This window comes from Apium graveolens, chromosome 3 (assembly GCF_009905375.1).
Source record: "Apium graveolens cultivar Ventura chromosome 3, ASM990537v1, whole genome shotgun sequence".
Lineage (NCBI taxonomy): Eukaryota > Viridiplantae > Streptophyta > Magnoliopsida > Apiales > Apiaceae > Apium > Apium graveolens.
In genome coordinates this window covers 256,509,264-256,521,348 of record NC_133649.1, presented here as the reverse complement: position 1 = coordinate 256,521,348, position 12,085 = coordinate 256,509,264, and positions in this window count along the sequence as shown.

The window sequence follows — 12,085 nt, the reverse complement described above, 5'->3', positions numbered from 1 at the left end:
GGTGTGGGATTAATTTCAGATAGTATCATGAGACTAATATATATATATATGTATATATATATATATATATATATTAAGTTTTATGGATACCACTTTTTTTTGTAAAACTTTAGACCACTTGTATTCTGCAAGTTAAATATTGCATAAAAACATTGCAAAACATATTATTTGTGAATCGTGCTCTACAAAGATCTTTATTTTATTCAAAAATCTTGAATATCATATATGTACTGCATGTAAAATATTACAAAAATACTTTATTCTGCAAAACATGTTAAGTTTGCAGAACATTTGTTCAGCTTGTAGAACATACACATTCTATTTATTAAACTTAAATAATCTTCAATAATTTTAATGAATTAGTGATACTTATAGAACATACTTCACAAAATAATATATTTTATAATAAAAAAATTGTCTCCATAAAACTTTTCTTATATATATATATATATATAAGAAAAGTTCAATGGATATATATATAGGAAAGTTCTATGGAGACCGCTTTTTTCATCGGAAACCTTGGAGGCCACGTATGTTCTGCAATCAAAACACTATAAAATATATTATTTTGTGAAGTATGTTCTACAAGTATCTCTAATTCATTAAAATTATTGAAAATCATTTAAGTTTAATAAGTAGAATGTGTATGTTCTGCAAACTGAACAAATGTTATGCAAACTTAACATGTTGTGCAGAATAAAATATTTTTGTAATGTTTTACATGCGGTACATATATGATATTTAAGATTTTGAATAAAATAAGTATCTTTATAGAGCATGATTCGCAAAATAATATGTTTTGCAATGTATTTATGCAATATTTAACTTGCAGAACACAAGTGGTCTTCAAGATGTCCAAAAAAAAAATGTTCTTCATAAAATTTAAACCTATATATATATATATATATATTTGATGTAGACGTATTTATATAGGTAAATCAGAGGTGAAACCTGTAGTTACTACTTATAAATATGGATTTCAAAATTTATATCAAAAAATTGAATAAGCCTGCTAAACTGGCGGCCAACTTTAAACTTTTCAAATATATAATTGTACAAACTCGATCATGAAAATGTTAAACTCGTGATTAGTGATTGTTTTTCTACCATGCATGAAACGGAAATTAAATTGTTATGTACGAAAATTGAATCAAAATTCATTTAAAATAATTTCGTTCGGATTAATTTCAATGTAACTTATCTTTCAACCAAGTTAATTACAAATCCAAATTTTAAATTAAAGAATAATGATCTTGAAAACTCCAAATCATACTATAAATCAAAATGTTTTGTTTGTCTTTTTTTTTGAAAAAAAATATAAACAAGATATTGTTGTGGAATAAACTAGAGTTGTGATTGCAAATAATGCTACACTGTTGAGTTTCGAACTTTAATGGTTGTTCTCGAGGTGCGGACTAGCTGTTCTTGCAAGATGCCTACGTGTCTTTGTTTAGTAGAGAATCAATCCAAAAACATAGTTTTACGTTGAAGGGTAGAGCCCTTTATAAAGATGTTGAGTCTAGGGTTAGAATAGGGTAGGGAGACTTCATGGACAAGTCTCTTACTTACATGGTAAGTAGAACTTTCTTAGACGATGGATTCTGTATCCTTCCTAGAAGAGATTGTTTCCATGTTAGATTCGATGTAGGTGTCCTCGTGAATCTCATTCTCAGGCCTGCTCGGCGGGCTTATCACATAGCTGATTTTGGGTCGTGGGCTACACGATCCAGTTTGGGTCGTGGCCGTCATAGTCTACTCGAATAATTAAAACCTATAATTAATAATGAGCAAGTCAGTGTGAATATGTAAGTCGCTCCACACTTCATAATATGACTTAATCCAGGAATAAACCAAACTACCTCTGAGTCACGAATAGACCATTCTAACTTCAACAAAAACTCGAGAAGTTTTCCCGAAATTGGGGGCAAATGATATGGATGAAAAGTAATCCATAAAGACACAATTAATGCTGAATTAATTGTGTCCTAAAGTAATCCGCGATTAATCAGGGCTATACGTCGGGCTTTTGGTCACCTCTTAACCATCGTCAAGGTTAGTTATAAGGTGAAAGCCACTAACAGACCCTAATCAGGGTTAATAGGCCTTAAACATGGCTAATCGGCCCTAACATGGGCTAATTCTGGGTTAACAACTGCTGATCGGGCTTTTCATAGCCAAATTTTGAAGTAAAGTACGTTAATTGGCCTTAATCGCGGCTAATTGACCCTAATTGGGGCTAATATTGAGCGCAAGTTTCTAATTATCCTTAATATAAGCTAATCATAAGCTACTTCACTGCTAATTTTCCTTAATCAGAGCTAACTGGCCCTAATCAGGGTTAATTTCTGTGTAATTTTCACTAATCAGGGCTAATTAGTAAATCTGAAAAAATCCAATTTTTTTTTGATTTTTTTCTTTTTTGCCGCCGTTTAGACGACTAGGAGCCACTCGACCACCTTCTCTCGTCCGAGGGGGTCTTTTATGCTCCCCTTGGTTCAAAATTTAGACCCTTCTTTTTTTTTTTCTTTTTTTGTCGCCGTCTAGGCGAAGGTGGCTGATGGGCTCCCCTAGAGGCCACTCGGCCAAGGGGGTCTTTCATGTCCCCCTTGGTTGAAAATTTGGACCTTTTTTTTCATTTTTTTGCCACTGTCTAGGCGATAGTGGACGAAGGGCTCCCTTGGAGGCCACTCGGCCACCTTCACTCGACCAAAGGGGTCTTTCATGCCCCCTTGGTTGAAAATTTTGACCTTATTTTTTTCTTTTTTTGTCGCCGTCTAGGCGACGGTGGCTGAGGGGCTATTCTGGAGGCCACTCGGCCACCTCCACTCGGCTAAAGGGGTCTTTCATGCCCCCTTAGGTTGAAAATTTAGACCCCTTTTTTCATCGTCGTCTAGGCGACGGTGGCCGAGGGGCTCCCCTGGAGGCCACTCGGCCACCTCCACTCGGACAAGGAGGTCTTTTATGCCCCCCTGCTCGGCTGGGGTGTGTGACCATGGCTTTCTTGACTGATTGTTTTAATAATCCTTATGTTTTTGTTGAGTGGTTGTCTCTTACTCGGCTTAAAAGCCTTCAAATATAATCTTACCCTTCCGAGTCCACTCTTCCACGAGTGATTGCGATGGCTACCACGGCTGAAAATCCTTCAAACGTAATCTTACTCTTCCGAGTCCACCCTTCCATGAATGATCGCGGTGACTACCACGGCTGTAAAGCCTTCAAATGTAATCTTACTCTTCCGAGTCCACTCTTTCACGTGAGGATCGCGGTGGCTACCATGCCTGAAAAGCCTTCAAATGTAATCTTACTCTTCCGAGTTCACTCTTCCATGAGTGGTAGCGGTGACTACCACGGCCGAAAAGCCTTCACATCTAATCTTACTCTTCCGAGTCCACTGTTTCATGAGTGGTCGTGGTGACTACCACGGCTGAAAAGCCTTCAAATGTTTGAAATCAGTTTTCTTGGAAGTTCAGTTCCAAGTTTTCTAATTCATTTTCTTAATTAGGGAGACTAGCGCCATTAATTCTAATTAGAGACTAACCCTTGATCTTAGTTTTAATTAAGCGTACTCAGGACTTCTCCATAAATTCAGCCATTGTTCCCCCGATTTTCTGCCCTGACGGAGCTTTTATTCGTTAGTTAGACGCCTATTCTATTTTCTTTGTGTAGTTTTAGTCATCTGTGTATATTGAACTTGTAAATAACCTACAAGCGTGAACCAGCCTGAGTGGTGACCTACTTTAGCAGGTACCCCTTTTTCTTATAAAAGGAGGGGGAAACATTCATTTTCATTCACTTCTTACTTCTAACTTTTCAAGTTCTCTCTAGTTTTATCTTCTTCAAGTTTTTCAAGCTTTAGTCAAGCTCTCCTCGAAGATTTTTAAAGAACACAGCGACCCTTCTTATGATGGTAACGACGAGAATGCTGGTGGGAACAACGGTCCTTCTCCCTCCGTGTCCGAGATGCTTGCTCGTCGAGCCAAGGCGAGTTCACAGCGAGGTATGCTTCTTAACTGATCTATGTCTTTGAAACCTCGTTCGGCAAGTTTTAGCTCGTCAAATATATTCTAAGACTTGGCCGAGGAATTCCCATCTAGTGTTCACCTTGATACTTTTAGCCACATTAGTAATCTCAGGAAGAGGGAATTCAGGCTTATCAAACAAACATATAGCTTCCCCCGGGATGAAAGTTCGTATGGCTCGAGACAACGACTGGACTTGTAATTAAAGTCCAACTCGTTTATGTGTGTTTAGAAGTTCTATCCTTGCGGGACTAAGGTTTCTCGTCCATCCTTTTCTCATGAAGCTGCTTTCAGAGATAAGAGCTCATCCTTGTCAACTCTATCCAAATGCATGGACTTTGATCATTGTGTTCGTAGTGAAATGCCATCAATTAGGGATTCCTTTAAGCACTACCATCGTCATGAGCATTTTCTTGTTCATGAACTTTCCCTTGGTGAGGGCTGGATGGGTTTAAATTAATCATAGACCCGGAGTAGACAACATTGTCTTGTCACTCACTTTCACTTTCGGATTCTTATCATGGATGAAACAAGAAATTCTTCATTCTTGAACTAGAAGTCGATGACCGGGGAGACATTTTTGTGCCCAGATTTGGCAATACAGTTGACCATCCCGATCACATCTTGAAACTTACTATTCTCGAGTGTTATGCCTGAGACGCTCTTATTAGCGACAAGGGCCAGACTCACCTTTTACATGTTTTGACCGAGAGAGCGCTAGTCGAAGCTGGACTTAGTGGTCTTTCACTTGAGGGTATTTTACTTATTCATTCTTTAATTTTGAACAAGTTTGTTCCTATACCAATATATTCTTTGTTTTGTAGCAGCTGTTGATGCCATAGACGCAGAGTTCATTGTTAGTCCCAAAGTATTGTAGAATGGGGGTTGAATACGATACCTACAATCTTTTCGATTCGTTTACAAGTTCTTCGTTATAAGTGCGGAATCAAAATAGACACAAAATAATTCGAGGAGTATATTGTTTTATTAATATAATCCTTGAAGTTGCTACAATCTAATCAATGAATTGATTAACTACAATAAATCCAGCAACACAACACTATGTTTACAAGCTTAATAAATGAGGTTCTTTAATAGAGCTCCCGTAAATACTTTTTGTTGAACTGAAGAAGATAACCAAATGAATACAGATTCATTTTGCTGCTTTGTAGTCTTCAAATTCATTTGGACTGGTGGCTAAATTTGAACCACTTGTTTCATTTGAATTTGCTGCATATTAATTCTGAAAACCTCCAAGTACTACCTTGCGACAAAGAAAATATTTACGGGATAAAGAAAAGTACAACCTCAAAACAGATAAAGATATTAAATACATTCTGGATTACATATTCAATTCCAGATTTCTTAAACTACAAATTACAAAGAAGTGTTCCTCTAGCCTGAACAAATTATCTATGTCTTCTTTGTCTTTGTCTTTTTGGCTTCTTGCCTTGATTGCCTTCTCCTTCTTGAGTGGATTTAGTCTGAACAGACTCTCTCTAGGGAGCCTTCCTTTTAGGATCAGTTGATTTTGTTGATTCTTGGAGAGATGATCCTTTGCTTCTATTCTGAAGAACATCCAGTCTATCTTGGACCAAATCATGAGCTTCTATTTCTAGTGCATTAATGGGAGGTGTATTATTCAGCTCATTAAGCATCATCTGAAGATATCTGACTTTGGAGCACTTTGGAACAAGATCAACAACATTGAAGATTTCTTTGACATTACGAAGACTGTTATCCTTTTAGGATGTCCTCGTACTCTCTTGCTATCGTTGATTGATTCTTCTTCCACCACCTCATCAAATATTCTTATGATTGGGATCAAAGCAATCTTGTCCTTCTTACAAGTGGAGAGTTTGACGTCCATTAAGGCTTGATGAATTACTTCTGACCCGCTTTTTCTGAAATCATTGATCTTAATCTTTGCTTTATTAATCTGAAAGACTAGTTCCCCTTCACTGTTAGTGCTGATGATAGGTTCACTATCTTTTAAAAGATTCATTTCTGGCTCTCCATTAATTAACACTATCTCATGATAAGCTCTTCCAACTTGCTTCATGTCCTTCTCTGTATCCCTGATCATTTTTTCATTGAGCCTATAAGCATATAGAACTTCAGCAGCTTTAAGGTCTGCTTCTGATCTTTTAACTTCCGATGCCTCCAGTTTTGTTCTTTTGCTTCTGAGTTGACATTCAAGGAAAGTGAGTTGTAGATATCGAATGGATCTCAGATGTTGGCCAGACATAGTGATATTTTGCATCCTACCATCTGCAAATACTTTGATCACAAATGGATAAAGAAATGCTTGAGGAGATACATCCATCATCATCTTTCGAAGTTTGTCTCTGAAGTATTCATTCTCATTCGATTTCAACCAGGGGATCTTTGATGCTAAGACAAACAGTTCCACTATATTTAGCTTCTGCAGGACACTCGTAGAGATCTTCATTTGGAGTCCATCTCAGTGGTTGGCAGTAATCTTCCATCCATTCGTTAGAATATTCACAGTGGTGCCAGTGATTATCCTATTGAACTGAAAATAGAACTCATGAATATTTGGGTAATCCTTTCTGTACTTCTCTACAGTGTTCAGAAGATTCATATTGCCAGTGTCTAGCTTGTGATAGTTCAGACTTGTCCATTTTCCTTTTGATCTCATTCTATTCACTTCCTCTCCTGTTAGCTCGAAGATAAGATTCTCTTGCTTCTCTGGCTTCTCTTCTTTTTATTACTCTCTGTACTCTGGCTCTTGATCTCTCAATATCCTCTTGAACTTCTTGATAGGATCGATTGAACTTTTCAAACCATCCATAGTACAAACAATCATCCGAGAAAGCATCTTCATCTTCAAATTTTTCGTCCTCAATTATGACCTTTTTCTCTTCAATAACCATTGCTTCAACTCTTGGTTCAAAACCCTCACGAATATCGCTTTAATCTATTTCTCCTTCCTCGAGTTCATACTCTAAGAACGGGGGCTTTGGAGCATATATCTCCGACAGAAGATCCCTTTGAGTCGTAATGACTTTGCTTTGGAGATCTTATTTTAAAGTTGATTGCTCCCCCTGAGTTGAAGAACTCTTCTCGGCAGCATGTCTCGCTCTTAAAAACACTCTTTCATCAATCCTCTCTTCCTCTTCTTCCTGAATCTCATCTCCAAGTTCATCATAACCATAGTCAGCTGTTTGAAAAGCATCCTAACAGCTGCAGCTACTTTTTCTTGCTCCACCCTTTTCTCCCCCTCAGTTGTGTTATCCTGCAGGGCTGGGGTTGATTGAGCAGGCAAGATCAAGATTAAGAAACTCTGGAGATGATGGTTCTGAAACAGACAGTTGCTTACTGACTGAGGTCTTTGGCTCAGTACTGGCAAGAGCTATTTCAGTGGAGACAGGGATTGACACTTGCTTGCTAATGTAGATCTTTGGCTCAGTATTGGCAATTTCCTTTCCCTTCCCAGAATGAGTAAGAGATTGCTCCACGAATTCCCGTAAACTAGCAAATGATGCTTGCTGAAGTTCAAGTTGGTCGGAAAGATGGGCAATCTGTTGATCCCTGACAGATAGTTCATTCTTGATATATTGATCCTTGAGAGCCAATTGTTCTTTGAGATAACTGTCTTTAAATGCTAAATGCTGTAAGATTTTGTGACATATTGTGACAGGTTTATAGGTGTCGTTTGGTAGGTAGGTGTCTCACGAGTTTCTCGTAATGTATCACTCAACACACTTTCACTCGGTTTAGGGATTGGTGTTTCACTCACCCTCATGGAGACACTCCGCTTATAGCTCCGAGATCGAGATGTACCTGCAGAAAACACCGGAGCAAACATTGAGGAGGTCAGTAGTGGTGCAATGGGAATTCGCGAGTCCCGATCCTTGTTCAAGACAAGTTTCCTGTCATCATAAGATGACTGATCCAGAGTTGGAATCTCTGGGAGGATCACTAAGGCGTCATATGTGGCATCTGTTCCTCAGCTTCCTCTACTGTCGGTGAAGACACTTTCCCCTTAGGCTCACCAGTTAAATCTGGTTCATTACCAGTGGGTTGCCGATCCGCACCTATGTCGGATCCCCTATCTGCAGATGCATCCAAGTTTATTTGTCCTGGGGAGGTAAGTATTGTGCTTCATGTGGCAGCGATTACAACACTCTCTCCTAACACCTATGAAGGCAGTTGATCCATTTGAAGGACCTTGAACAGGATATTCTAACCATAAAATGGTTGAATGCCCTGTTTTCGTCAATGCTTCCTCATCAAAAAGAACTCTTCTAATTGACTCATTTAAAGCTTCAAGAGCTTGAATATTGGAGAGTGTGTTTGACTCATTACAGGATGCCGTGGCCAACGGGCGAATTTCAATAGACCCACCTTGTTGAGAAGATGGATCCAGTAATTGTTTATCTGCCTTTTCAGCCATTTTATCCTTTTGGGAAGATACATGGGAGGTTACAGTTGTCTCAGTGGGGATACTGCTTTGCTTCATTGGAGACAGAGCTGTGGGTTCACTCAAAGTACATTCCTTATTTTTTGCATCGTGTGCAGTTTCTCCCTCTATATCTATAGGATCCTTATACTCTAGGGTTTTGGCTAAGAGAGTTTGAGATGTGTATATTGGCTCTAGAGGGTGGTTATGAATTTGCGAAAAAACAAATTCATTGCCTCCTGATAATAATTGCTCTTGAGCAAGTTGTGTGTGAAATTCAGCAAGATTGAGTGAATCTATATCTATTAGATCATCAAAAGTAGTGCTCATTGGAGATTCATTCATACCTGTGAAGTCTGGCCTGTAAACATTAGTCTCTGATTGATGTGACTCGGCTTCGGCTTGTTGTTCAGCAACTTCAAGTTGAGAAACCTTTTCTAGCTGTTCAGCAACTACAGGTTCTTAATCAACATTCATTGGTTGAGCATCAGAAGCTGTCTAAAGATTCACTTCTTGTTCAGCTTCTACCTCCTTCAGTAACCTCATTCATAGTAATAGGGGCTTGATCCTCAGGGACTTGAGCTTCTTATGACTCATAGGTAGATGCTTCGGCAATCGAGTCAAATAATTCTTGCATGAAGTCCGTCACAAAGATGTCGTTGTTGTTAGGATGAGGATTCTTTCTTATCAAGGTAGACACCAGTTTGGAGGTTAATTCTGCAGATGGTTCCATGTCCTCACTGTGAACTGCTTCTTTCTGAGCTTCTGTGAGCTTGCCATTTAGAACAATTTGGAGAAATCTGACATATAGAATGTGTGTTTGATGTTGAGCCTGATTCTCCAGAATTTGTCTCATGATCATCCTCCCAAAGTTGATCCGTAGATTACTAGGAACAGCTACGCCAACAACCTCCATGAATTGAGTGATTCCATGAAATCCACCAGTCATGGGAAACAGATAGAAGGATAGTATATTGAAGAATAAGTTCCAAGGTTTTTTCAAATGGCTTTTGTTGAAGTTTTTGGAAAATGAGTTATTTGGCATGTTGCTGTGAATGTTACTGAAGAAGGTGATCAGTTCCCCTTCATCTGGTGCTGGATCAAAATTATCCCGAGGAAGTTGCAAATGATCATTAAGGTCATCCTCAGTAATTTGTATTATTTGATCACCTATGAGAAATGAGAATTCTACCCTGTCGTCATCTGATATGTCTTGAGATGTACTGTGTATATGTCTAAGAAGCTCAACATTCAGTGGAACATTAGTAATCAAGGCATAATGCACAATCGAATGCTTATTTAGAAAACGGATCCATTTTTCAAAATCACCTAACTGAGTTGGATCACGTTTTATAATCGAAACAAAATTTGTTTTAAAATCTGAATATTATCTCCCATATTTTTGAAAAAAATGAGAATAAATTATATTAATTATGCACGAAAATTAATGCAATTAACTAATATCGAACACACAAAATATTGAATAATAAGCAATTACTAAAGATGCCTAGAGAATCAAATAACTAAATTAAGTAATTTAATAAACACAACCAAACACAGCCTTAGGTCTAGGCAACCACAATCTCATATCTTTCCTTTTAACCGGTGAAAATACTTGATTTTACAGTCAATAGAAAGTTTTAATTCTGGGCAACAATAATCTGTAATCAAACTGAAATTTGACAGGGTTTGGATATGTTTTTAATCAATTAAAAAGTCTGGCCTCTCTCTTTGTTGTTCGTACTTATGTATGTATGTATAACTAAAGAAGTGGCGATGGGAAAAGTTTATATATATACACACACAGATTATGAGACAAGCATACAAAACAAACAGAATAAAAATGAGTTGGAAGTACGGGGAATTAGAGATTATTATTTCACTATTAAATTGAATTCCCACGGTCTAACCCAACTACCCAAGTAGAGTTGTGATTCGAACCGAATCAAGTTTTCATTATCGACGTCCGAGTTTTCTATACCGAGTCGAGCTTAAATTTTATCCCGCAAGAAGAGAGATTATGTTCAAACTCAAATCATGTATAAAACCAATTCGAGTTTGAGCTTGTTAACAGCCTTTCAAACCCGAGTTGAGCTCAAGCCAAGTTCGAACTACTTGAAATATCAAAGCATTTTTATGAACTCAAAAGAGAGCCCAACCCAATACTATCAGGTACGCCCATTTATTTATATCAGCATAGGTTATCGAGCTTGAGATCAAGTCAAGTTCGAGCCATTGACTCAAAAACTCGAAACAACTCGAATTCCGTATGAAAACCCAAACTCGAACTCGAAAATTGGGTTCAAGCCAAGTCTAGCCCATTTTGTGGAATTGAGTTCAAGCCGACTTGATTAAAAATACACCCTTAAACTCAAGTCAAGAACTCAAGATGGTTAGAGTATTCAGAATAATTTCTACGTAATTAGCAAGACACAGGTTAAGTTGAAAAGCATCTTAGAAAAGTGAAAGCTGCCTCACTAATTATATATACCGAAGGGACCGGCGTGTAAAACCTTAAGTGTAGCATAAAGAAACATATAGCAGGAGCAAAAGCAAACCAATAACGTAACAAACATTTACTTGTTTCCTACGGAATGAGGAAAGAAACAACAGTCCGACATTATAGAAAAAATTTGTTAACTACTGTCTACAAACTAAGGCAACAATTATGTCAGGCATTTCAATTCGCGGCAATATAAAAAACAGTAAACAAAAGAGAAGCAAGCCTTACACTCAAAAGCAGTGAAAAACAAATAATTTTTTAGCCAAGTAAAAACAGAAGAAAATTCTGTCGTATTATGATGTACAAAATAACTATTGGTATATCTATTAACCTATGAATTTTCAGATTAGAATATTAACATTTTTACCTATCTTATCATTTTTTTTGGTAATTTTTACTTCTATTTTCAACAAATGATTACTTAGGGACCCTAACATATTATGAGGGCATCCTTCTTGACTTTCATCTTAGAAGACAAAAAGCTTGTCTTTCGGAATCTCCCTTGGGCTTGGTAAGGGAAAATGGGCCAAATGAAGAGAGTGAAAATTCTCATTTACTCCCTACCCCACCGATGCTCATTCAAGTAGGGATCTGAGTCCTCGACAAATTAGAGCCGTCAAGACTGGACAGAGACCCACGAACCTGACACAAACTCGAGTTTCACGAGTTGGGGTTGCTATCGAAAGGGTCGGAAATTAGTTGACCAGCATAATAAAACAGGTCTAACAAAACAGCCCGAAAATGACCCGTACAACCCGAAACCCGAAACTGGCGGTGCTATAAACAGATCTATGCTGCATTGCTGCAGCATACCTTTCCATGCTTTTTATCCAATAATAAAAAAGTAATACATGGTTTTTGTACATATATATGGAGGTCCGCCCCTGTTTCTATTCTTAGTGGAAAAAAGAGAGTGTACTATGAGAATTGCAGAAAGTATGCTACAATATGTGTCTTCCAAGGACCTGAACCTTTCAAGTTGCAGGAATAATTATTGACATGTGGTTACTTGCATAAATCTCAAGTTTCCTCGATAAGTGTCCTATTAATTCTCAAAAAAAAAAAAAAATTGTACGAAAGTTGATTTCTTTACATTATGTACATTATTTCCACGGATCTGTATATGAAAAGGAGAGA